This window comes from Rhinoraja longicauda, unplaced genomic scaffold (genome assembly GCF_053455715.1).
Source record: "Rhinoraja longicauda isolate Sanriku21f unplaced genomic scaffold, sRhiLon1.1 Scf000091, whole genome shotgun sequence".
Taxonomy (NCBI): Eukaryota; Metazoa; Chordata; class Chondrichthyes; order Rajiformes; family Arhynchobatidae; genus Rhinoraja; species Rhinoraja longicauda.
The window spans coordinates 13858-38436 of record NW_027601309.1 but is presented as its reverse complement, the minus strand read 5'-3'; the positions used below and the strand labels follow the sequence as shown (position 1 = coordinate 38436).

General features: G+C 50.7%; 1 long non-coding RNA gene across 1 annotated transcript in view; it reads right to left on the bottom strand.

The window, feature by feature from the left end:
* Window positions 1–4559, bottom strand: part of LOC144589978 (uncharacterized) — a 6786-nt gene extending 2227 nt beyond the window's left edge. The window contains exons 1-3 of the long non-coding RNA XR_013546109.1: window positions 4458–4559; window positions 3438–3552; window positions 863–908 (exon numbers count right to left, since the gene is read on the bottom strand). This is a non-coding gene — a long non-coding RNA (uncharacterized LOC144589978). The remainder of the gene's footprint in view (window positions 1–862; window positions 909–3437; window positions 3553–4457) is intronic.
* Window positions 4560–24579: the final 20020 nt, after the last annotated feature.

Here is a 24579-nt window from a genome sequence, read left to right as displayed (position 1 = left end):
CCATCACAGTGAGGAGGGGACTGGAGGAGACACTGTGATGGATGCTTCTTTTTTTTGTTTTGTGTTGGTTTGTGATTGTGTGTGTTATTGCTTATTTTTATTGCTCTTACTGTTGGACTGTGGGGAATGGAATTTCGTCCAAAAGACTTGCTTTTTTGGATGACAATAAAGGTTATTCTGATTCTGATGAAGGCCCTGTTTCCGCGATCTCTAAACTAAACTAAATTCATCAACAAAAAAAACAGACTAGGGGAATCGAGAACCAGAGGACAAAGGTTTTAAGGTGAAGGGGGAAAGATTTAACAGGAACCTGAGATGGAACTTTTTCACACTCGGTGGGCCGTGTTTCTGCACTGTATCTCTAGTCGGCATGGACCTGGTGGGCCGAAGGGCCTGTTTCTATGCTGTACTACAGTAAACCAGTGTGAATGGGTGATTGCTAGTCGGCACGGACCTGGTGGGCCGAAGGGCCTGTTTCAGTGCTGTATCTCTAAACTAAACTAAAAAAAAAACTAAAACTACAGATAGAGTAATTGAGGCAACGTTTTTTTACGCTGAGGGAGGAGAATCGAGGACCAGAGGACATCAGTTTAAGGTGAAGGGAGAAAGATTTAACAGAAACCTGAGGGGCAACTTTTCACACAGAGGGTGGTAGGTGTATGAACGAGCTGCCGGAGGAGGTAGTTGAGGAACCTTTAAGAAACATTTAGACAGGTACATGGATCGGACAGGTTTAGAGGGATATTGGCCAAACGCAGGCTGGTGGGATGGGCATGTTAGTTGGCGTGGGCCAATTGGGCCGAAGGGCCTGTTTCTGCGTTGTGTGACTCCGTGACTCTACGCCGATGGGTTTAACACTCACCCTTTCATCCAGGCAAACAGTATGCGTCCAATCATCCCAGTGCCATCTGTGAGGGTAGAACAGAGGGGGGGGGGGGGTGAGTGATGGGGGCAGAGGTAACACGTAGACCTTTCACAAGGATCTTGCCAGGACTCGAGGGGCTGTGCTACAGGGGGAGGTTGGGGTAGGCTGGGACTCTGTTCCTTGGAGCACAGGAGGATGAGTAGTGATCTTATAGAGGCTCTGGGTAGTGTTGTCGTGCAGAGGGATCGAGGAGTGCAGGTGCATGGTACCTTGAAGGTGCAGTCATAGGCAGATAGGGTGGTCAAAAAGGCTTTTGGCACGTTGGCCTTCATCAGTCAGAGTATTGAGTCGAGAAGTTGGGAGGTCACGTTGCAGTTGCACAAGACATTGGTGAGGCCACATTTAGATTATTGTGTTCAGTTCTCGGCACCATGTTGTAGTAAAGATGGTGTCAAGCTGGAAAGGGTACAGAGAAGATATACGAGGATGTGCCAGGATATAGAAACATATCGGAAAAAAATAAGTGCAGGAGTAGGCCAATCGGCCCTTCGAGCCAGTATCACCATTCAATGTGATCGTGGCTGATCATTTAAAATCAGTACCCCGTTCCTGCTTTTTCCCCATGTCCCTTGATTCCTTTAGCCCTCAGAACTAAATCTAACTCTCTCTTGAAAACATCCAGTGAATTGGCCTCCACTGCCTTTTGTGGCAGAAAATTCCACAGATTCACAACTCTCTGGGTGAAAAAGTTTTTCCTCATCTCAGTCCTAAATGGCCTAACCCTTATTCTTAAACTGTGACCCCTGGTTCTGAACTCCCCCAACATCGAGAACATTTTTCCTGCATCTAGCCTGTCCAATCCTTTCAGAATTTTATATGTTTCTATAAGATCCCCTCTCATCTCAATTCGTGAATATAAGCCCGGTCGACCCATTCATGTCAGTCCCGCCATCCCGGGAATTAACCTGATGAACTTATGCTGCACGCCCTCAATAGCAATAATGTCCTTCCTCAAATCACGAGACCAAAACTGCACACAATACTCCAGGTGTGGTCTCGCCAGGGCCCTGTACAACTGCAGTAGGACCTTCTTGCTCCTAAACTCAAATCCTCTTGCAATGAAGGCCAACATGCCATTTGCTTTCTTCACTGCCTGCTGTACCTGCATGCTTACTTTCAGTGACTGATGTACAAGCACACCCAGGTCTCGTTGCACCTCCCCTTTTCCTAATCTGACACCATTCAGATAATAATCTGCCTTCTTGTTCTTGCAAAGTGTATAACCTCACATGTATCCACATTATACTGCGTCTGCCATGATTCTGCCCACTCACCCAGCCTATCCAAGTCACCCTGCAGCCTCATAGCATCCTCCTCACAGCTCACACCTAGCTTTGTGTCATCCACAAACATGGAGATAGACTAGAGGGTGTGAGCTACAGGGAGAGGGTGAGTAGGCTGGGATTCTATTGCTTGGGCAGGAGGATGAGAGGTGATCGTATAGAGGTGTATAAAATCATCAGAGGGATAGATCGGGTAAATGCAGAGTCTCTTGCTCAGAGTAGGGGAATCGAGGACCAGTGGACATAGGTTCAAGGTGAGGGAAAATATTTAACAGGAATCTGAGGTGTAACTTTTTCACACAAAGGGTGGTGGGTGCATGGAACAAGCTGCCAGAGGAGATAGTTGAAGCTGGGACTATCGCAACATTTACGAAACAGTTAGACGGGTACATGGATAGGACAAGTTTGGAGGGATATGAGCCAAACGCAGGCAGGTGGGACTAATGTAGCTGGGGCGTGTTGGCCTGTTTCCATGCTCATTGACTCTAGACAGAGTGGTAGAGAAGGTGTAAGGTATGCTTTCTTTATTGGTCAGGGCATGAGTGTAAGAGTTAGGAAGTCACGATACAGCTTTAGATGGGAATTTAGAGATACAGGCACTTCAGCCCACCGAGTCTGCACTGATCAGTCCCCTGGGAGAGAGAGAGACTGAGAGACACCGGTCAGTGTCCAGATATCCCGAGAGAAAGAGAAAGAGAGAGAGAGAGAAAGAGAGAGAGAGAGAGAGACACAGAGAGAGAGAGAGACAGAGAGAGAGAGAGACAGAGAGAGAGAGACAGAGAGAGAGACAGAGAGAGAGACAGAGAGAGAGAGAGAGACAGAGAGAGAGAGAGAGAGACAGAGAGAGAGACAGAGAGAGAGAGACAGAGAGAGAGACAGAGAGAGAGAGAGACAGAGAGAGAGAGACAGAGAGAGAGAGACAGAGAGAGAGACAGAGAGAGAGAGAGAGACAGAGAGAGAGAGAGACAGAGAGAGAGAGAGAGACAGAGAGAGAGAGACAGAGAGAGAGACAGAGAGAGAGAGACAGAGAGAGAGACAGAGAGAGAGACAGAGAGAGAGAGAGAGACAGAGAGAGAGACAGAGACAGAGACAGAGACAGAGAGAGAGACAGAGAGAGAGACAGAGAGAGAGAGACAGAGAGAGAGAGAGAGACAGAGAGAGAGACAGAGAGACACTGGTCAGTGTACAGATATCCCCCTGAGAGAGGGGGAGTGAGAGTCACTGGTTACCTTTCAACATCCATGTTAGTGAGGCAGCTGCCACAGACGCTGATCCATCACCAACCCCAACGCCCTTCAGCACTGCTTGTGTGGCCAAGGCTCCCGTAATAGTGCTTGCAAAAGCCTGAGGGAAGAAAGAGTAAACAACTCAGGCCCCTGCCGTCCTCTCCCCCACAGTCACAGTGTGTCACCCCCCCCCACCGTCCCCTCCCCTCAGTACCCGGTGTCACGGTGCGTCACCCCCCACCATCCTCCCCTCAGTACCCGGTGTCACGGTGCATCACCCCCCCCACCCCTCAGTACCCGGTGTCACGGTGCATCACCCCCCCCACCCCTCAGTACCCGGTGTCACGGTGCATCACACCCCCCACCATCCCCCCCCCCCCTCAGTACCCGGTGTCACGGTGCGTCACACCCCCCACCATCCTCCCCTCAGTACCCGGTGTCACGGTGCGTCACACCCCCCACCGTCCCCCCCCCCTCAGTACCCGGTGTCACGGTGCATCACACCCCCCACCGTCCCCCCCCCCCTCAGTACCCGGTGTCACGGTGCGTCACACCCCCCACCGTCCCCCCTCAGTACCCGGTGTCACGGTGCGTCACACCCCCCACCGTCCCCTCCCCTCAGTACCCGGTGTCACGGTGCGTCACACCCCCCACCGTCCCCTCCCCTCAGTACCCGGTGTCACGGTGCGTCACACCCCCCACCATCCTCCCCTCAGTACCCGGTGTCACGGTGCGTCACACCCCCCACCATCCCCCGTCCCCCCCTCAGTACCCGGTGTCACGGTGCATCACACCCCCCACCGTCCCCTCCCCTCAGTACCCGGTGTCACGGTGCATCACACCCCCCACCGTCCCCCGTCCCCCCCTCAGTACCCGGTGTCACGGTGCATCACACCCCCCACCGTCCCCTCCCCTCAGTACCCGGTGTCACGGTGCGTCACACCCCCCACCATCCCCCGTCCCCTCAGTACCCTTGTCACGGTGCGTCACACCGGGTTCTCTGGGTCCTGGGTTCACACTGACCTGCACTGTGTCCCACAGCTGATAGGGTAAATAGTCGGCGCTAACACTGTCAGGATATCCTTGGGGAAGGAACACAGACTGAAAGAGAGATGTAAAAAGCACCGTCTAGCACCAGTATCACACACCAGAACAATATCATCACTTGCAAAGGGGATTAAAAAGTGTGTTGATTTAAAATGACGGGGTGGTACAGCCTACAATGGGGCAGCACGGTGGCACAGCGGTAGAGTTGTGCCTCATAGCCCCACAGACCCGGGTTAGTCCTGGCTAAGGGTGCTGTCTGTGCGGAGTTTGTACATTCTCCCCGTCACCTGCCTGGGCTCTGGTTTCAAGATTCAAGATTCAAGATAGCTTTATTTGTCATCCAATATTGGACGAAATTCAGTCACCCACAGTCCAACAATAAAAGCATTAAATAGGCATTAAAATTACACAACCCCAAAAACACACAAAAAAGAAACATCCATCAAAGAAACATCCATCACAGTGAGTCTCCTCCAGTCCTCTCTCTCCTCACTGTGATGGAAGGCCACAATGTCTTTCCCTTCTCCTGCTGTCCTCTCCCGCAGTCAGGTTGTTGTGGTTGCAGGCCGCGCCGGACGGTCCACAGCGGGCCGAGCCTAAGGCGCGTCGCAGCCGCTCCCGCAGCCTCCGAAGACGGCTGGCTACGCCGATGATAAGTCCGATCCGGGGCGGGCGAACACGCTGCTGCTGCCGCTGTTGCTGCACGTCGGGGCGGTCGTGGCTCCCGACATTGAAGTCCCCGCCCAGCAGAGAAAAATCCCGCGGCATATTTTAGGTGAAATGTCCGCGCCCCAAGCCCCACGATCTGGGGCGGGCGAACGCGCTGCCGGAGCTCCCGATGTCGGCATCCACGCGGCCCGAGCCTAAGGCGAGTCGCAGCCGCTCCCGCAGCCTCCGAGGACGGCCGGTTCCGGTGATGGTAAGTCCGATCCGCGGGCTCTGCGAACCAGAGCCCTGGAGGCCGCCAGCTCCAGGAGTTGGGCCGATGGTAGGCCGCAGCAGGAACGGAGACAACACCCAGAAAACAAAGGTCGGGTCTCCGTTCGGAAGGGACACATATTTACAATTTTTACAGTTCCCCCCCTCCCCCCCACATACACACAGTACACAAACACAAAAAGACCACATCACAACTACAATTAAGACAAAAAAACAACAAAAACACAAAGACAAATGGACCGCAGGTAAGCCGCAGCTGCTATGGCAGCGCCGCCATTTTGTTAGATTAATTCCTTCCACATTCCAAAGATGGACCATTTTGTAGATTAATTGGCTTGGTATAAATGTAAATTCTGCCTAGTGTGTGTAGGATAGTGTTAGTGCACGGGGATCACTGGTAGGTTCAGCCTCGGTGGGCCAGAATCTGTATCTCTAACCTACACTAGTGTGAATGGCTGATCACTGGTAGGTGCAGACTCGGAGGGCCACAGCCTGTATCTCTAACCTACACTAGTGTGAATGGCTGATCACTGGTAGGTGCAGACTCGGTGGGCCAGAGGCTCTGTATCTCTAACCTACACTAGTGTGAATGGGGGATCACTGGTCGGTGTGGACTCGGTGGGCCAGAGGCTCTGTATCTCTAACCTACACTAGTGTGAATGGGGGATCACTGGTAGGTGCAGACTCGGTGGGCCACAGCCTGTATCTCTAACCTACACTAGTGTGAATGGCTGATCACTGGTCGGTGTGGACTCGGTGGGCCACAGTCTGTTTCCGTGCTGTATCTCTAAACTAAACTAAGCACAGAAACAGGCCCTTCAGCACAACTCGTCCATGCCGACCAACATACCCCCATCTACGCTTGTCCCATTTACCCTCGTTTGGCCAATATCCAGTTTAGTTTATTATTATTATTATTGTCACATGTACCGAGATACAGTGAAAAGCTCTTTTGTTGCGTGCTGTTCAGTCAGCGGGAAGACAACACATGATTATAATCAAGCTGTCCACAGTGTAAAGATACAAGGTAAAGGCAATAATGTTCATTGCAAGGGCTAATTATAGATAGTCCAAGGTAGGTAGATGAGAGGTCAGGATCACTCTCTAGTTGGTGAAAGGATGGTTCAGTTGCCTGATAACACCCGGGAAACAACTGGCCCTGAATGTGGAGCTGTGTTTTTCCACACTTCTATACCTCTTGCCTGATGGGAAAGGGGAGAGGATGATGAGACTGGTCCTTGGTTATGCTGCGGGCCTTGCCGAGACAGCTTAAAATGCGTGTGTGTGTGTGTGTGTGTGTGTGTGTGCGTGCGTGCGTGCGTGCGTGCGTGCGTGCGTGCGTGCGTGCGTGCGTGGTGCGTGCGTGTGTGCGTGCGTGCGTGCGTGCGTGCGTGTGTGTGTGCGTGCGTGCGTGCGTGCGTGCGTGCGTGCGTGTGTGCGTGCGTGCGTGCGTGCGTGTGTCAACTGCAGATAGGCAAGAGAGTCAAGGGAAATGGTAATTAGAGCTATGGACGGATATAGAGAGATATAGAATGAATGAATGAATGAATGAATGAATGAATGAATGAACGAATGAATGAATGAATGAATGAATGAATGAATGAATGAATGAACGAATGAACGAATGAACGAATGAACGAATGAATGAATGAATGAATGAATGAATGAATGAATGAATGAATGAACGAATGAATGAATGAATGAATGCAAAAAAGTAACAATGATAAAGGAGACAGGCCATTCTTAGCTGTGGTCCAGGTGAAAACGACTTTGAAGGACGTACCACGACTTGGGTGTGGGATGGGCGGAGGGAGAGGGGATGCAAGGATCACTTGAAGTTACAAGCTACACTTCAATGTGAGTTTAGAAGTTTGGGAGGTCATATTACAGGTTTACAAGACGTTGGTGACACCACATTTAGAGTATTGTGTTCAGTTTTGGGCACCATCTTACAAGAAAGATGTTGTCAAGCTGGAAAGGGTGCAGAGAAGATTTACGAGGATGTTGCCAGGACTCGAGGGCCTGAATTACAGGGAGAGGTCGTGCAATCTAGGACTTTATTCCTTGGAGCGCAGGAGGATGAGGGGTGATGTTATAGAGGTGTATTTAAATCATGTTCATACCTGATAGAAGCAGAATTAGGGATTGGGCCTATTGAGTCCACTCCATCATTCGATCATGGCTGATCTATCTATCCCTCCCAACACATTCTCCTGCATTCTCCCCTTAACCCCTGACTGACAATAGATTGGGTAAACGCAGAGTCTCCAGCCCAGAGTGGGAGAATCGATTGTGTGCTTGTATGATACACACATCATATATACATATATATTTATACGCACACACATATATTCATATACATATACATTTACGTATAGACGTAGACACAAAATGCAGGAGTAACTCAGCGGAAGAATGGGAACAGAAGTTCTAGAGGGGAAAAGAGAGTAAGGGCAGGGCCATTTGTGACCGATGTGAGAGGGGAGGTAAATACAGAAGTTAAAGTGTTGTACTTAAATGCGCGTTGTATAAAAAATAAAGTGGATGAGCTTGAGGCTCAGTTAGTCATGGGCAAGTATGATGTTGTAGGGATCACTGAGACATGGCTACAAGAGGACCAGGGCTGGGAACTGAATATTCAGGGGTACACAACGTATAGAAAAGACAGACAGGTGGGCAGAGGGGGTGGGGTTGCTCTGCTGGTAAGGAATGATATTCATTCCCTTGCAAGGGGTGACATAGAATCAGGAGATGTTGAATCAGTATGGATAGAAATGAGGAATTGTAAGGGTAAAAAGACCCTAATGGGAGTTATCTATAGGCCCCCAAACAATAGCCTCGACATAGGGTGCAAGTTGAATCAGGAGATAAAATTGGCGTGTCACAAATGTAATGCTACGGTGGTTATGGGAGATTTCAACATGCAGGTAGACTGGGAAAATCAGGTTGGAAATGGACCCCAGGAAAGAGAGTTTGTAGAGTGCCTTCGAGATGGATTCTTAGAACAGCTTGTACTGGAGCCTACCAGGGAGAAGGCAATTCTGGATTTAGTGTTGTGTAATGATCCTGATCTGATAAGGGGACTAGAGGTAAAAGAGCCATTAGGAGGCAGTGATCACAACATGATAAGTTTTACTCTGCAAATGGAAAGGCAGAAGGGAAAATCGGAAGTGTCAGTATTACAGTATAGCAAAGGGGATTACAGAGGCATGAGGCAGGAGCTGGCCAAAATTGACTGGAAGGAGGCCCTAGCAGGGAAGACGGTAGAACAGCAATGGCAGGTATTCCTGGGAATAATGCAGAGGTTGCAGGGTCAATTTATTCCAAAGAGGCGGAAAGACTCTAAGGGGAGTAAGAGACACCTGTGGCTGACGAGGGAAGTCAGGGACAGCATAAAAATTAAGGAGAGGAAGTATAACATAGCAAAGAAGAGTGGGAAAACAGAGGATTGGGACTCTTTTAAAGAGCAACAAAAGTTAACTAAAAAGGCAATATGAGGAGAAAAGATGAGGTACGAGGGTAAACTAGCCAATAATATAAAGGAGGATAGCAAAAGTTTTTTTAGGTACGTGAAGAGGAAAAAAATAGTCAAGGCAAATGTGGGTCCCTTGAAGACAGAAGCAGGGGAATTTATTATGGGGAACAAAGAAATGGCAGACGAGTTAAACCGTTACTTTGGATCTGTCTTCACTGAGGAAGATACACACAATCTCCCAAATGTTCTAGGGGCCGGAGAACCTAGGGTGATGGAGGAACTGAAGGAAATCCACATTAGGCAGGAAATGGTTTTGGGTAGACTGATGGGACTGAAGGCTGATAAATCCCCAGGGCCTGATGGTCTGCATCACAGGGTACTTAAGGAGGTGGCTCTAGAAATAGTGGAAGCATTGGAGATCATTTTTCAAAGGGGCGTGGCTGTGTTCTGCAGCTGCGGCTCACCGGCAGTCTCTCTGTCTTTTTTTTTGTTTTTTGTCTATTGTCATCGTTTAATGTGCGTTTTGTTTTATTTTTAACTCTGTGTATGTGGGGGGGTGGTGGGGGGGTTGGGGGAAACCTTTTTTCAAATCTCCTCCTCAACGGAGATGCGACCTTTATCGTGTCGTATCTCCGTTCGCGCTATGGCCTAACATCGTGGAGTCGGCGGCCTCCAGCTGGGATCGACCTCAAAGACTCCGGTCGCAGGGCCTGGACTTACCATCTCGGAGGCTTCGGCCGTGGGCCCTGCAGACCGCAACATCGGGAGTTCGCAGGTCCCTGGCTGGCGACCGGTCTTTGGGAGCTCCAGCCGTAGCAGCTTCAACCGCCCCGAAGTGCGAGGTATGATCGACCCGCTCGCAGGCCCTTCATCGCCCTGCGTGGCTCGGCCGCAGCACTTTCCATCGCCCGGTGGGGGCTCAGGACTTTCATCGGCCTGCTTGGCTCGGCCCTGGGACTTTCCATCGCCCAGTGGGGGCTCAGGACTTTCATCGGCCTGCTTGGCTCGGCTCTGGGACTTACCATCGCCCAGTGGGGGCTCAGGACTTTCATCGGCCTGCTCGGCTCGGCCCTGGGACTTTCCATCGCCCAGTGGGGGCTCAGGACTTTCATCGGCCTGCTTGGCTCGGCTCTGGGACTTACCATCGCCCAGTGGGGGCTCAGGACTTTCATCGGCCTGCTTGGCTCGGCTCGGCCCTGGGACTTTCCATCGCCCAGTGGGGGCTCAGGACTTTCATCGGCCTGCTTGGCTCGGCTCTGGGACTTACCATCGCCCAGTGGGGGCTCAGGACTTTCATCGGCCTGCTTGGCTCGGCTCGGCCCTGGGACTTTCCATCGCCCGGTGGGGGCTCAGGACCTTCATCGGCCTGCTTGGCTCGGCCCTGGGACTTACCATCGCCCGGTGGGGGCTCAGGACCTTCATCGGCCTGCTTGGCTCGGCCCTGGGACTTTCCATCGGCCGGTGGGGGCTTCAAAAAGTTGGGAGCCTCGATCACCTCGTGGCACCACGGGAGAAGAAATCAGGAGGAGATAAGACTTTGTCTTCCATCACAGTGAGGGTGTGCCTGGAGCAATCACTGTGATGGCTGTTTGTGTAAAAATTGTGTAAAAATTGTATCTGTGTGTCCTGTGCTTTTTGTTCTCTACTGCCGGCCGGACCCTGACGTGAGAGGACGCTGGCGTTGTTTATTCGCCGCTTCTCCGTTAGGATAGTTTGTCTGTTTGTTTTTATGTTTGATTGTTTATGTAAAGCGCTTTGAGCACCTGATAAGGCGCTATATAAAATAAATGCTTATTATTATTATTATTATTATAATGTTCTATAGATTCAGGATCAGTTCCTGTGGATTGGAGGATAGCAAATGTTATCCCACTTTTGAAGAAAGGAGGGAGAGAGAAAACGGGTAATTATAGACCAGTTAGTCTGACATCAGTGGTGGGGAAGATGCTGGAGTCAATTATAAAAGACAAAATTGCTGAGCATTTGGATAGTAGTAACAGGATTGTTCCGAGTCAGCATGGATTTACGAAGGGGAAATCATGCTTGACAAATCTACTGGAATTTTTTTGAGGATGCAACTAGGAAAATTGACAGGGGAGAGTCAGTGGATGTGGTGTACCTCGACTTTCAGAAAGCCTTCGACAAGGTCCCACATAGGAGATTAGTGGGCAAAATTAGAGCACATGGTATTGGGGGTAGGGTACTGACATGGATAGAAAATTGGTTGACAGACAGAAAGCAAAGAGTGGGGATAAATGGGTCCCTTTCGGAATGGCAGTACATACTTGCCCACTACGACCAACATATCCCATCTACACTAGTCCCACATGCCCACTACGACCAACATTCCCCATCTACACTAGTCCCACTTGCCCACCCCGACCAACATGCCCCATCTACACTAGTCCCACCCACCCCCCCCAACCCCCCCCACACACACACCCCCACACACACACTCCCACCCCCCCCCACACATACACACCACCCCCCCACACACACCCCCACACACTAGTCCCACCTGCCCACACCGGCCAACATGCCCCATCTACACTAGTCCCACCTGCCCACACCGACCAACATGCCCCATCTACACTAGTCCCACCTGCCCACACCAACCAACATGCCCCATCTACACTAGTCCCACCTGCCCACACCAACCAACATGCCCCATCTACACTAGTCCCACCTGCCCACACCGACCAACATGCCCCATCTACACCATCCAACATGCCCCATCTACACTAGTCCCACCTTCCCACACCGGCCAACATGCCCCATCTACACTAGTCCCACCTGCCCACACCGACCAACATGCCCCATCTTCACTAGTCCCACCTGCCCACACCGGCCAACATGCCCCATCTACACTAGTCCCACACCGACCAACATGCCCCATCTACACTAGTCCCACCTGCCCACACCGACCCACATGCCCCATCTACACTAGTCCCACCTGCCCACACCTGCCACCATGCCCCATCTACACCGGCCAACATGCCCCATCTACACTAGTTCCACCTGCCCACACCGACCAGCATGCCCCATCTACATTAGTCTCACCAGCCCACACCGATTAACATGCCCCATCTACACAAGTCCCACCTGCCCACACCGACCAACATGCCCCATCGACACTAGTCCCACCTGCCCACACCGACCAACATGCCCCATCTACACCATTCAACATGCCCCATCTACACTAGTCCCACCTGCGCACACCGGCCAACATGCCCCATCTACACTAGTCCCACCCACCCACACCGACCAACATGCCCCATCTACACCAGTCCCACCTGCCCACACCCACCAACATGCCCCATCTACACTAGTCCCACACCGACAAACATGCTCCATCTACACTAGTCCCACCTGCCCACACCGACCAACATGCCCCATCTACACCAGTCCTATTTCCCCAGAAGAAGTCCACCAGCTTCTTCTGTAAAGTAGTTGCAAAGATGGAGGGCGGGACAAGAGTAGCCAGCCGGTACCACAACATGGAGGCCACCAGCTGGTTTATGACCAGCACCCTCCCCTGAAAGGAAAGGACTCCAAGCAGGCCTGACCAACGTCCCAGCCGGGCGACGATTTTCATCTCCAGCTCCTGCCAGTTCGCCGGCCAAGCATCCTCAGTGGGACTCAGGTACACCCCCAGATAGAGGAGGTGCGTGGTGCTCCACGCATACATCGCCATCTCCTCCGGCAGGGAGTCTACCCGCCACTGACCCACTAATAGTCCAGAACATTTACTCCAATTAATCCTGGCGGATGATGCAGCCGAGAAAATCCTCTGGCAGTCACGCATCCTCCGCAGGTCACCAGGGTCAGTGAACGTAAGGAGCACATCATCGGCATAAGCTGAAAGAACCACTTCCACCCCCGGACCTGGTAGAGCCAGGCCTGTCAGCTTCCTCCGAAGAAGACACAGGAATGGCTCTACACAGACCGAGTACAACTGCCCAGACATGGGGCACCCCTGACGAACCCCCCTCCCAAAATGAATGGGAGCCAACAACACACCATTAACCTTCACAAGGCACTCCACTGCAGCGTACAAGAGCCGGACCCTGGCTACAAAATGCGGTCCAAATCCGAACGCTTGCAGCGTCCCGAGTAGGTAGTCGTGGTCTACCCTGTCAAAAGCCTTCTCCTGATCAAGAGACAGAAAGGCTGCTGACTGACCAGTGCCCTGAGATAGATGAATCAGGTCCCTAACCAGGTGGATGTTATCCTGAATGGACCGACCAGGGACTGTATAGGACTGGTCAGGGTGAATCAGTTGAGACAGCACAGAGCCCAGGCGATTTGCCATCGCCCGTGCAAAGACTTTGTACTCTGTACAGAGGAGAGAGACCGGGCGCCAGTTCTTCAACAGGCGGAGTTTGCCCTTCTTGGGTAGCAGGACAACGACTGCCCTGCGCCACGAGAGGGGCATCTCCCCGGTCGCCAGGCTCTCCCCCAGAACCTTCATGTAATCATCCCCCAGGACATCCCAGAAGGCTCTAACAAATTCTACCGTCAACCCATCCAGCCCAGGGGACTTGCCCCTCCTGAGCTGGTACAGGGCACGTGTCAACTCCTCCAATGATAAGGAGTCATCCAGAAGATCGGACACTTCCCTATCTACTGTCGGTAGACCCTCCCTGCGGAGAACAGGGTCCCATAAAAGGACCGGACTAAAGCACTGATCCTCTCTGGATCTGTGACAGAGGAGCCATCATCCGCGAGCAGCTCTACGAGCTGTTTGCGGGCTCCCCGCCCCTTCTCCAGAGAGAAAAAGAAAGGTGACGCTCGGTCCAAATCGTGCAGCATTTGGACCCGCGACCTCACGTAAGCTCCTCGGGACCGCTCAAGCAGCAGGTTCCTCAAGGCTTCCTTCTGCCCCTGAAACTCTCCCCATTCACAAGAGTCCTCACCAATCCGACCCAGGCGAGACTCCGCCCCCGATAGCTCCCTCTCGAGCCTCTCAACCGCTGAGTCCCGCCTTCCGGTCGACCCCCACGTATATTCCTTACAAAAGAGACGGATGTGAGCTTTCCCCACATCCCACCACTGCCTAAGTGAAGAAAAGCTCCCCTGCCTCCCTCTTCACTTCACCCAACTCCGTCTGAATGACTCCCGGAAACACCGATCCTCCAGCAGCTTGTTATTGAAATGCCAGTAAGCAGACCCAGCCCGCGTGCGCCCCGGATTGAAGTCCACGCGCACCAGACAGTGGTCCGAGCATGGCACCAGCCGCATTGAGGCCGCTGAGACACGGGAGACAAACGCACCGGAGATGTACATATGATCAATGCGGGAACCGCCCCCCTCAGACCTCCGCGAGAATGCGTTTGAGTCAGGGTGGAGGTTCCGCCATGCATCCACTAGCTCAAAGGAATCAAGCAAGCCTCTCAGTTTCTTTGCTACAGCAGGGGCACACTGAGTACCAGAACGATCTCGCACCTCAAGTGTGCAGTTGAAATCTCCCCCCAGAAAGACACACTCTCCTCTTTCAATAGTGCTCAACAGAGCAGTCACCTCCTGAAGTAGGCAGGCCTGCATCATGCCACTGCTGGGGGCATACACGTTAACAAAATGCAACGGCATGCCATCCAGACTCACAGCCAGATAGAGCAAACGACCTGGCACCACTTCCTGCACCTTCAGGATCTCTGGCTGAAAAGTCAGGGCCAACAGAAGAGCCACCCCGCTCGAGTTTGTGCTGAGGTGGCTCATGTAAACCTCCCCTTCCCACTCCAGTCGCCAGGTGGGTCCGTCACTGACAACAGTGTGCGTCTCTTGCAGAAAACACACTGCATAATTCCCTTCCCTCAGGACTGATAAATGCTGAAATCTGCGAAAGCTCGCTCTACTGCCATTTAAATTTAATGTAACTACTGTGAATGTGCAAACACGTTAGAGTTATTTCCTCACATTGCTCTTGGTCGCAGAAACTTCCCCCTTGAGGAAACTTGAGAATTCCCCAATCTGACGCCTCACAGACGCAGGAATATCACTACCCTTGCTGCCAAGGATACTATCAAGATCCTTAATAAATCCTGGCAGCCCTCCCCACCGCCTCCGTGCTGTTTCAAATTTAGTCCTGCTACATTTAGTTGTTTTGAGAAAGTCCTGAATCTCACGGATAAGGGCTGCGTTAAACACAGCCCTGGAGTCTGGGTGCTCTGCCAACCCACTCACACCTGGAGCAGCAGCCTCCTCTGCACATCGCTCAAGGCCAGTGTCAGAGTCCGTGGGACTACAGCTTGCTGAAAGCTCACTCACCCCACTGTGGGGGGGGGGGTGTGTGTGTGGGGGTGTGTGTGTGTGGGGGGGGGGGTGGGGGTGTGTGGGGGGGTGTGTGTGTGTGGAGGGGTGTGGGGGTGTGTGTTTGTGGGGGGGGGTGTGTGTGTGGGTGTGTGTGTGTGTGTGGGGGTGTGTGGGGGTGTGTGTGTGTGGGGGGGGGGTGTGGGGGTGTGTGGGGGGGGGGTGTGGGGGTTGGTGTGTGTGGGGGGGGGTGACATGCTCCCATCTCACCTTCACCGCTCCGTTACCCATCCCCGCAGGTAACTACAGCGGCTCCTGTGGGCGCGGGGTGTAGATTAGTGCAGGTGTGTCTGTGGAGGGAGGGGGGGAGAGAGTGGGGGGGCTAGCCTGGGGCACAGAGAGGGGGGTGGGGGGATGTGGGGGGGTGGGGGGATGTGGGGGGGTGGATGCACAGTGGTCGGTGTGGGCGGGTGGGACTAGTGTAGATGGGGCATGTTGGTCAGTGTGGACAGGTGGGACTAGTGTAGATGGGACATGTTGGCCGGTGTGGGCAGGTGGGACTAGTGTAGATGGGGCATGTTGGCCGGTGGGGGCAGGTGGGACTAGTGTAGATGGGGCATGTTGGTCAGTGTGGGCAGGTGGGACTAGTGTAGATGGGACATGTTGGCCGGTGTGGGCAGGTGGGACTAGTGTAGATGGGGCATGTTGGCCGGTGTGAGCAGGTGGGACTAGTGTAGATGGGGCATGTTGGTCAGTGTGGGCAGGTGGGACTAGTGTAGATGGGGCATGTTGGTCAGTGTGGGCAGGTGGGACTAGTGTAGATGGGGCATGTTGGTCGGTGTGGGCAGGTGGGACTAGTGTAGATGGGGCATGTTGGTCGGTGTGGGCAGGTGGGACTAGTGTAGATGGGGCATGTTGGTCAGTGTGGGCAGGTGGGACTAGTGTAGATGGGGCATGTTGGTCGGTGTGGGCAGGTGGGACTAGTGTAGATGGGGCATGTTGGTCGGTGTGGGCAGGTGGGACTAGTGTAGATGGGGCATGTTGGCCGGTGTGGGCAGGTGGGACAATAGACAATAGACAATAGGTGCAGGAGGAGGCCATTCGGCCCTTCGAGCTAGCACCGCCATTCAATGTGATCATGGCTGATCATTCTCAATCAATACCCCGTTCCTGCTTTCTCCCCATACCCCCTGACTCCGCTATCCTTAAGAGCTCTATCTAGCTCTCTCTTGAATGTTATCAGAGAATTGGCCTCCACTGCCCTCTGAGGCAGAGAATTCCACAGATTCACAACTCTCTGACTAACATAAAGGAGGATAGTAAAAGCTTTTTTAGGTATGTGAAGAGGAAAAAAATAGTCAAGGCAAATGTGGGTCCCTTGAAGACAGAAGCAGGGGAATTTATTATGGGGAACAAGGAAATGGCAGAAGAGTTCAACCGGTACTTTGGATCTGTCTTCACTGAGGAGGATACAAACAATCTCCCAGATGTTCTAGTGGCCGGAGAACCTAGGGTGATGGAGGAACTGGAGGAAATCCACATTAGGCAGGAAAAACCTTTGGGTAGACTAATGGGACTGAAGGCTGATAAATCCCCAGGGCCTGATGGTCTGCATCCCAGGGTACTTAAGGAGGTGGCTCTAAAAATTGTGGACGCATTAGTGATTATTTTCCAATGTTCTATAGATTCCGGGTCAGTTCCTGTGGATTGGAGGGTAGCTAATGTTATCCCACTTTTCAAGAAAGGAGGGAGAGAGAAAACGGGAAATGATAGACCAGTTAGTCTTACATCAGTGGTGGGGAAGATGCTGGAGTCAATTATAAAAGACGAAATTGCGGAGCATTTGGATAGCAGTAACGGGATCATTCCGAGTCAGCATGGATTTACGAAGGGGAAATCATGCTTGACTAATCTTCTGGAATTCTTTGAGGATGTAACTAAGAAAATTGATAGGGGAGAGCCGGTGGATGTTTCAGAGAGCCTTCGACAAGGTTCCACATAGGAGATTAGTAGGCAAAATTAGAGCACATGGTATTGGAGGTAGGGTACTGACATGGATAGAAAATTGGTTGACAGACAGAAAGCAAAGAGTGGGGATAAATGGGTCCCTTTCAGAATGGCAGGCAGTAGCTAGTGGGGTACCGCCAGGCTCGGTGCTGGGACCGCAGCTATTTACAATATACATTAATGACTTGGATAAAGGGATTAAAAGTACCATTAGCAAATTTGCAGATGATACAAAGCTGGGTGGTAGTGTGAACTGTGAGGAAGATGCTATGAGGTTGCAGGGAGACTTGGACAGGCTGTGTGAGTGGGCGGATGCATGGCAGATGCTGTTTAATGTGGATAAGTGTGAGGTTATCCACTTTGGTGGTAAGAATAGGAAGGCAGATTATTATCTGAATGGTGTCAAGTTAGGAAAAGGGGACGTAAAACGAGATCTAGGTGTCCTAGTGCATCAGTCACTGAAAGGAAGCATGCAGGTACAGCAGGCAGTGAAGAAAGCCAATGGAATGTTGGCCTTCATAACAAGAGGAGTTGAGTATAGGAGCAAAGAGGTCCTTCTGCAGTTGTACAGGGCCCTAGTGAGACCGCACCTGGAGTACTGTGTGCAGCTTTGGTCTCCAAATTTAAGGAAGGATATTCTTGCTATTGAGGGAGTGCAGCGTAGGTTTACTAGGTTAATTCCCGGAATGGCGGGACTCTCATATGTTGAAAGACTGGAGCGACTAGGCTTGTATACACTGGAATTTAGAAGGATGAGAGGGGATCTTATCGAAACGTATAAGATTAAGAGGTTGGACACGTTAGAGGCAGGAAACATGTTCCCAATGTTGGGGGAGTTCAGAACAAGGGGCCACAGTTTAAGAATAAGGGGTAGGCCACTTAGAACTGAGATGAGGAAAACCTTTTTCAGTCAGAGAGTGGTGAATCTGTGGAATTCTCTGCATCAGAAGGCAGTGGAAGCCAATTATCTGAATGCATTCAAGAGAGAGCTAGATAGAGCTCTTAAGGACAGCGGAGTCAGTGGGTATGGGGAGAAGGCAGGAACGGGGTACTGATTGAGAATGATCAGCCATGATCACATTGAATGGCGGTGCTGGCTCAAAGGGACGAATGGCCTCCTCCTGCACCTATTGTCTATTGACATACACAGTGTGATGAAATTAGCATAACTGTTACCTCAAGAGTCTGCTGTCCCAAAGCTAGAAGCTGCGATGGGGGAAATAAAACAAGAAGCACGTTAGCAACTGGCTATGAGTGTGTTCAGGGTCGTGTTGCTGTTGTCCAGCAGCCCTGCACTGTTACAAAACAAAAACAAAACACGACCCAGAGCAGTACACAGGAGCCAGCCCTTCGGCCCGCAGTGTCTATGCCCAATATAAGCTCATTTCTACCTGCACCCCATCCAGATCCAGGTGCCCACCAGTTCAGTTAAAGGTCAGCAGCTTGCTCGACTCACTGAAGAACAAAAACAAAACGTCGCCCAAAACAACAGCAAAAATATGAAAATAGCAACAAACATAAAAGTGAGACAGAAGGGGTGAACTTCACCCAAAATAACAAAAAGTAAGAATAGTAACAAAAATATGAGGTGGGAGAGGTTGAAAGACACTCGAGGCCCAGCCTCTAGCCGGCTTCCCTTGTAAAGTAAGAGGCCGAGAGATTCTTTTTTCCCCCTCACACAAATAACACCCAATCGCCCGGTTGCCAGCGGCAGCAGCACCATTTAAATAAAAATCCAAAATATAGTTCATTCAAGAAATAAATATAAACAAAACTCCATCCAACATTCTCGGTGGCTCTATATACATTCAATACATACAATCGAATGCACCAATTACATAAAATTACCCCCCATCCTTGCCACTGGCGTGAAACAGACACATAGAAACATAGAAAATAGGTGCAGGAGGAGGCCATTCGGCCAATCGAGCCAGCACCGCCATTCATTGTGGTCATGGCTGATCATCCACAATCAGCAACCTGTGCCCAACCTCTCCCCATATCTCTTGATTCCACTCGCCCCCAGAGCTCTATCTAACTCTATCTTAAATTCATCAAGTCATTTGGCTTCCACTGCCCTCTGTGGCAGAGAATTCCACAAATGGACAACTCTCTGGGTGAAAAAGTTCCTTCTCACCTCAGTTTTAAATGGCCTCCCCTTTAATCTAAGCCTGTGGCCCCTAGTTCTGGACTCTCCCAACATTGGGAATATTTTTCCTGCATCTAGCTTGTGCATTTATAATTTTATTTGTCTCCACAAGATCCCCTCTCATCCTTCTAAACTCAAGTGAATACAAGTATAGTCTTTTCAATCTTTCCTCAAATGACAGTCCCGCCATCCCAGGGATCAATCTCATGATACGCTGCACTGCCTCAATTACAAGGATGTCCTTCCTCAAATTAGGAGACCAAAACTGTACACAATACTCCAGATGGGCCCTATACAATTGCAGCAGAACCTCTTCACTCCTATACTGAAATCCTCTTGTTATTAAGGCCAACATGCCATAGAAACATAGAAACATAAAAAATAGGTGCAGAAGGAGGCCATTCGGCTCTTCGAGCCAGCGCCGCCATTCATTGTGATCGTGGCTGATCGTCCCCAATCAATAACCCGTGCCTGCCTTCCCCCCATATCCCTCGATTCCACTTGCCCCAAGAGCTCTATCTAACTATGCCATTAGCTTTCTTCACTGCCTGCTGTACCTGCACTCCAGCTTTCAGTGACTGGTGTACAAGGACACCCAGGTCTCGCTGCAATTCCCACTTACCTAACCTGCCTCCATGTTCTAGCCGCCAAAGTGGATAAGCTCACATTTATCTATATTATACTGCATCTGCCACGCATCTGTCCACTCACTCAACCAATCCAGGTCACCCTGCAACCTCCCAACATCCTCTACGCAGTTCACACTGCCACCCAGCTTTGTGTCATCCGCAAACTTGCTGTGTTGCTTCTAATTCCCTCTTCCAAATCATTAATATATATGGTAAACAGTTGCGGCCCCAACACCGAGCCTTGCGGCACTCCACTCGCCACTGCCTGCAATTCTGAAAAGGACCCGGTTACTCCTACTCTTTGCTTCCTGTCTGCCAACCAATTTTCTATCCATGTCAACACCCTACCCACAATACCATGTGCTGTAATTTTGCTCACCAATCTCCCGTGTGGGACCTTAAATGCTTTCTGAATGTCTAGATACACTACATCCACTGGATCCCCTTCATCCATTTTACTTGTCACATCCTCAAAAAATTCTAGAAGATTAGTCAAGCATGATTTCCCTTTTTTCCCTTTCATAAATCCATGCTGACCTGGATTTATCCTTTTACTGCTATCCAAATGCCTATATTACCTCTTTAATAATTGACTCCAGCATCTTCCCCACCACTGATGTCAGGCTAACTGGTCTATAATTCCCCATTTTCTCTCTCGCTCCTTTCTTGAAAAGTGGGATAACATTAGCTATCCTCCAATCCACAGGAACTGATCCTGAATCTATTGAACATTGGAAAATGATCACCAATGCGTCTACTATTTCTCGAGGCACCTCCCCGAGTACCCTGGGATGCAGAACATCAGGCCCAGGAGATTTATCAATCTTCAGTCCCATCAGTCTACCCAATACTATTTCTCGCCTAATGCAAATTTCTTTCAGTTCCTCTACCCCATAGATCCTCTGTCCTCTAGTACATCTGGGAGATTGTTTGTAGCCAGGTGGGGAATGTGGGGGGAGCTTTGACAGCATCGCGGACTCCGCCCACAATCCAGCTGTCGCAGCTGCTTTTCAGTGGACGGGTTTAGACTACAGGTGTCATGCTCGGAGGCGCTATTGACATGTGAAATGGTCTGGCTGGACCTTGCTGTCCTTATGGTCAGGTGTGCATACCCCCTACAAACAGCATAGCAGTAAAACTCCATTTATCTTTGCGTTAGTAGTGTCTGTCTTTGTGTGAGCTTTGGCCTTTAATAAATGTAGTGAAATGCCTGTGTATGCCTCATTGATCTAAATAAATGAATGAAGAGTTCTCATAGTGCAGCGCATGCGTCAGCGTTTGATTTTAATGGTCAAAATGAATGCGACTAGAATCTTTGAATGAGATGTCATGATAAAGTACAGGCAACAACCTTACAAACCTGGGGACAGCATGCGACAGCGCCCGCAATAAGCAACGATACCTGTCGACAAGCCAGCTGTCGCCGAGAAATTTCATACCAGTTGATTTCTCAGCGACACGCCGAGATCCACTACGATTCTTTGAAGACTCCTCATGATCATGGCCGTAACACCCCGGCGAACTGTTGGTGACAGTCTAGTCGCCGGCCGTCGCCTTACAATCGCCTAAGTGGGACAGGTCATGGAAACATAGAAACATAGAAAATAGGTGCAGGAGGAGGCCATTCGGCCCATCGAGCCAACACCGCCATTCATTGTGATCATGGCTGATCGTCCCCAATCAATATCCCGTGCCTGCCTTCTCCCCATATCCCTTGATTCCACTAGCCCCTAGAGCTCTATCTAACTCTCTCTTAAATCCATCCAGTGATTTGGCCTCCACTGCACTCTGTGGCATAGAATTCCACAAATTCACAACTCTCTGGGTGAAAAAGTTCCTTCTCACCTCAGTTCTAAATGCCCTCCCCTTTATTCTAAGACTGTGGCCCCTGGTTCTGGACTCGCCCAACATTGGGAACATTTTTCCTGCATCATGTTTCTATAAGAACCCCTCCCATCCTTCTAAACTCCAGTGAATACAAGCCTAGTCTTTCCAATCTTTCCTCATATGACAGTTCCAGGGATCAATCTCGTGAACCTACGCTGCACTGCCTCAATTACAAGGATGTCCTTCCTCAAATTAGGAGGCCAAAACTGTACACAATACTCCAGATGTGGTCTTACCAGGGCCCGATACAACTGCAGAAGAACCTCTTTACTCCTATACTGAAATCCTCCTGTTATGAAGGCCAACATTCCATTAGCTTTCTTCACTGCCTGCTGTACCTGCACGCAAACTTTCAGTGACAGGTGTACAAGGACACCCAGGTCTCGCTGCACCTCCCCCGTCCTAACCTAACTCCATTGAAATAATAATCTGCCTCCTTGTTTTTGCCTCCACACTTCACCCGTGTCTGCCTTCAAGGGACCCACATTTGATTTTGCTACTCTTTTTCTCTTAACATATCTAAAGAAGCTTTTACTGTCGTTCTTTATATTCTTGGCCAGCTTCCTCTCGAACTTCATCTTTTCAGCCCGTATTGCCCGTTTGTTACCTTCTGTTGTCCTATGAAAGTTTCCCAATCCTCTGGCTTCCCGCTACTCTTTGCTGTGCTATACATCTTTTCTTTTAGTTTTATTCCATCCCTAACTTCCCTTGTCAGCCACGGTTGCCTCCTACTCCCCTTAGAATCTTTCTTCCTCTTTGGAATGAAATGATCCTGTGTCTTCCGGATTATGCCCAGAAATTCATGCCATTGCTGTTCCACCGCCATTCCTGCTAGGTTCCTTGACCTCGAGATCTCTTATCAAATCTGGTTCATTGGACAACACTAAATCCAGAATTGCCTTTTCTGTGGTTGGCTCCATTACAAGCTGCTCCAAGAATCCATCTCGGAAGCACTCTCAAACTCTCTTTCTTGGGGTCCAGAAACAACCTGATTTTCCCAGTCTACCTGCATGTTGATATCCCCCATCACCACGCCTTTGTTACATGCCCGATTTAACTCCTGCTGCAAATTGCACCCTACATCCAGGCTACTATTTGGTGGTCTGTAGATAACACCAATCAGTGTCTTCTTACCGTTACAATTCCTCAACTCTATCCACAGTGACTTTACCATGTCAGTCCCTATGTCTTCCCTCGCAAGGGACTGAATTTCGTCCCTCACCAGCAGAGCTACCCCACTGCCACTGCCCACCTGCCTGTCCTTTCTATAGGATGTATAACCCTGAATATTAAGTTCTCAGGCCCAATCCTCCTGCAGCCACGTCTCTGTAATCCCCACAATGTCATATCTACCAACCTCTAACTGAGCCTCAAGCACATCTACTTTACTTCTTATACTTTGCGCAGGAGGACTTGTCCAGGGACGACTCAGTTTCTCGGACTAACCCGAGGTCATCCACTTGCTTCTCCAGTTCCCCAACACGGTCCTTCAGGAGCTGTACCTGGATACACTTCTCACACTTGTAGCAGCCAAGTCAAGTTTATTTGTCACATGCACATACACGATGTGCAGTGAAATGAAAGTGGCAATGCCTGCGGATTGTACACAAAAAAGAATTACAGTTACAGCATATAAATAACGTTAATAAAGTTAATACAGAGAAGACAAAATTTAGTCCCTAGAGTTATAATAATTAACAGTCCTGATGGCCTGTGGGAAGAAACTCCGTCTCATCCTCTCCGTTTTCACAGCGTGACAGCGGAGGCGTTTGCCTGACCGTAGCATCTGGAACAGTCCATTACTGGGGTGGCAGGGGTCCCTCATGATCTTGCTTGCTCTGGATCTGCACCTCCTGATGTATAGGTCCTGCAGGGGGGCGAGTGTAGTTCCCATGGTGCGTTCTGCCGAACGCACTACTCTCTGCAGGGCCATCCTGTCCTGGGCAGAGCTGTTCCCAAACCAGACTGTAATGTTACCGGACAGGATGCTCTCTACAGCCCCAGAGTAGAAGCATGAAGGATCCTCAGAGACACTCTGAATTTCCTCAGCTGTCTAAGGTGGTAAAGGCGCTGCTTTGCCTTACCCACCAGTGTGGCAATGTGCGTTGTCCACGTCAGATCCTCTGTGATGTGGACTCCCAAGTATTTAAAACTGCTCACCCTATCCACAGTAGACCCATTTATTTCCAGTAACATGTACGTCCTTGGATATTGAGCCCTTCTAAAGTCCACAATCAGCTCCTTTGTTTTTGTGACATTCAAGAGGAGGCTATTGTCCTGACACCAGAGTGCCAGATCAGCCACCTCCTCCCGGTAGGCCTTCTCATCGTTGTCGGAGATCCGGCCCACCACCACAGTGTCATCAGCAAACTTGATGATGGAGTTTGAGCTGAACCTGGCCACACAGTCATGTGTGTACAGGGAGTACAGTAGGGGGCTAAGGATGCAACCCTGGGGGGATCCTATGTTCAGGGTGAGGGAGCTAGATGTGTGTTCCCCCATCCTGACCACTTGGGGCCTGGCAGTGAGAAAGTCTAGGACCCAGTCACACAGAGGGGTGCTAAGCCCCAGTTCCAGCAGCTTCTCAACCAGTCTGCTGGGGACTATTGTGTTGAATGCTGAACTAAAGTCAATGAACAGCATCTTCACATAGCCCCCCTGGCTGTCCAGATGAGAGAGAGCGGTGTGCAGAACCTGGGAGACCGCATCATACGTGGACCTGTTCGGACGGTATGCGAACTGTAGTGGGTCCATGTTGCGAGG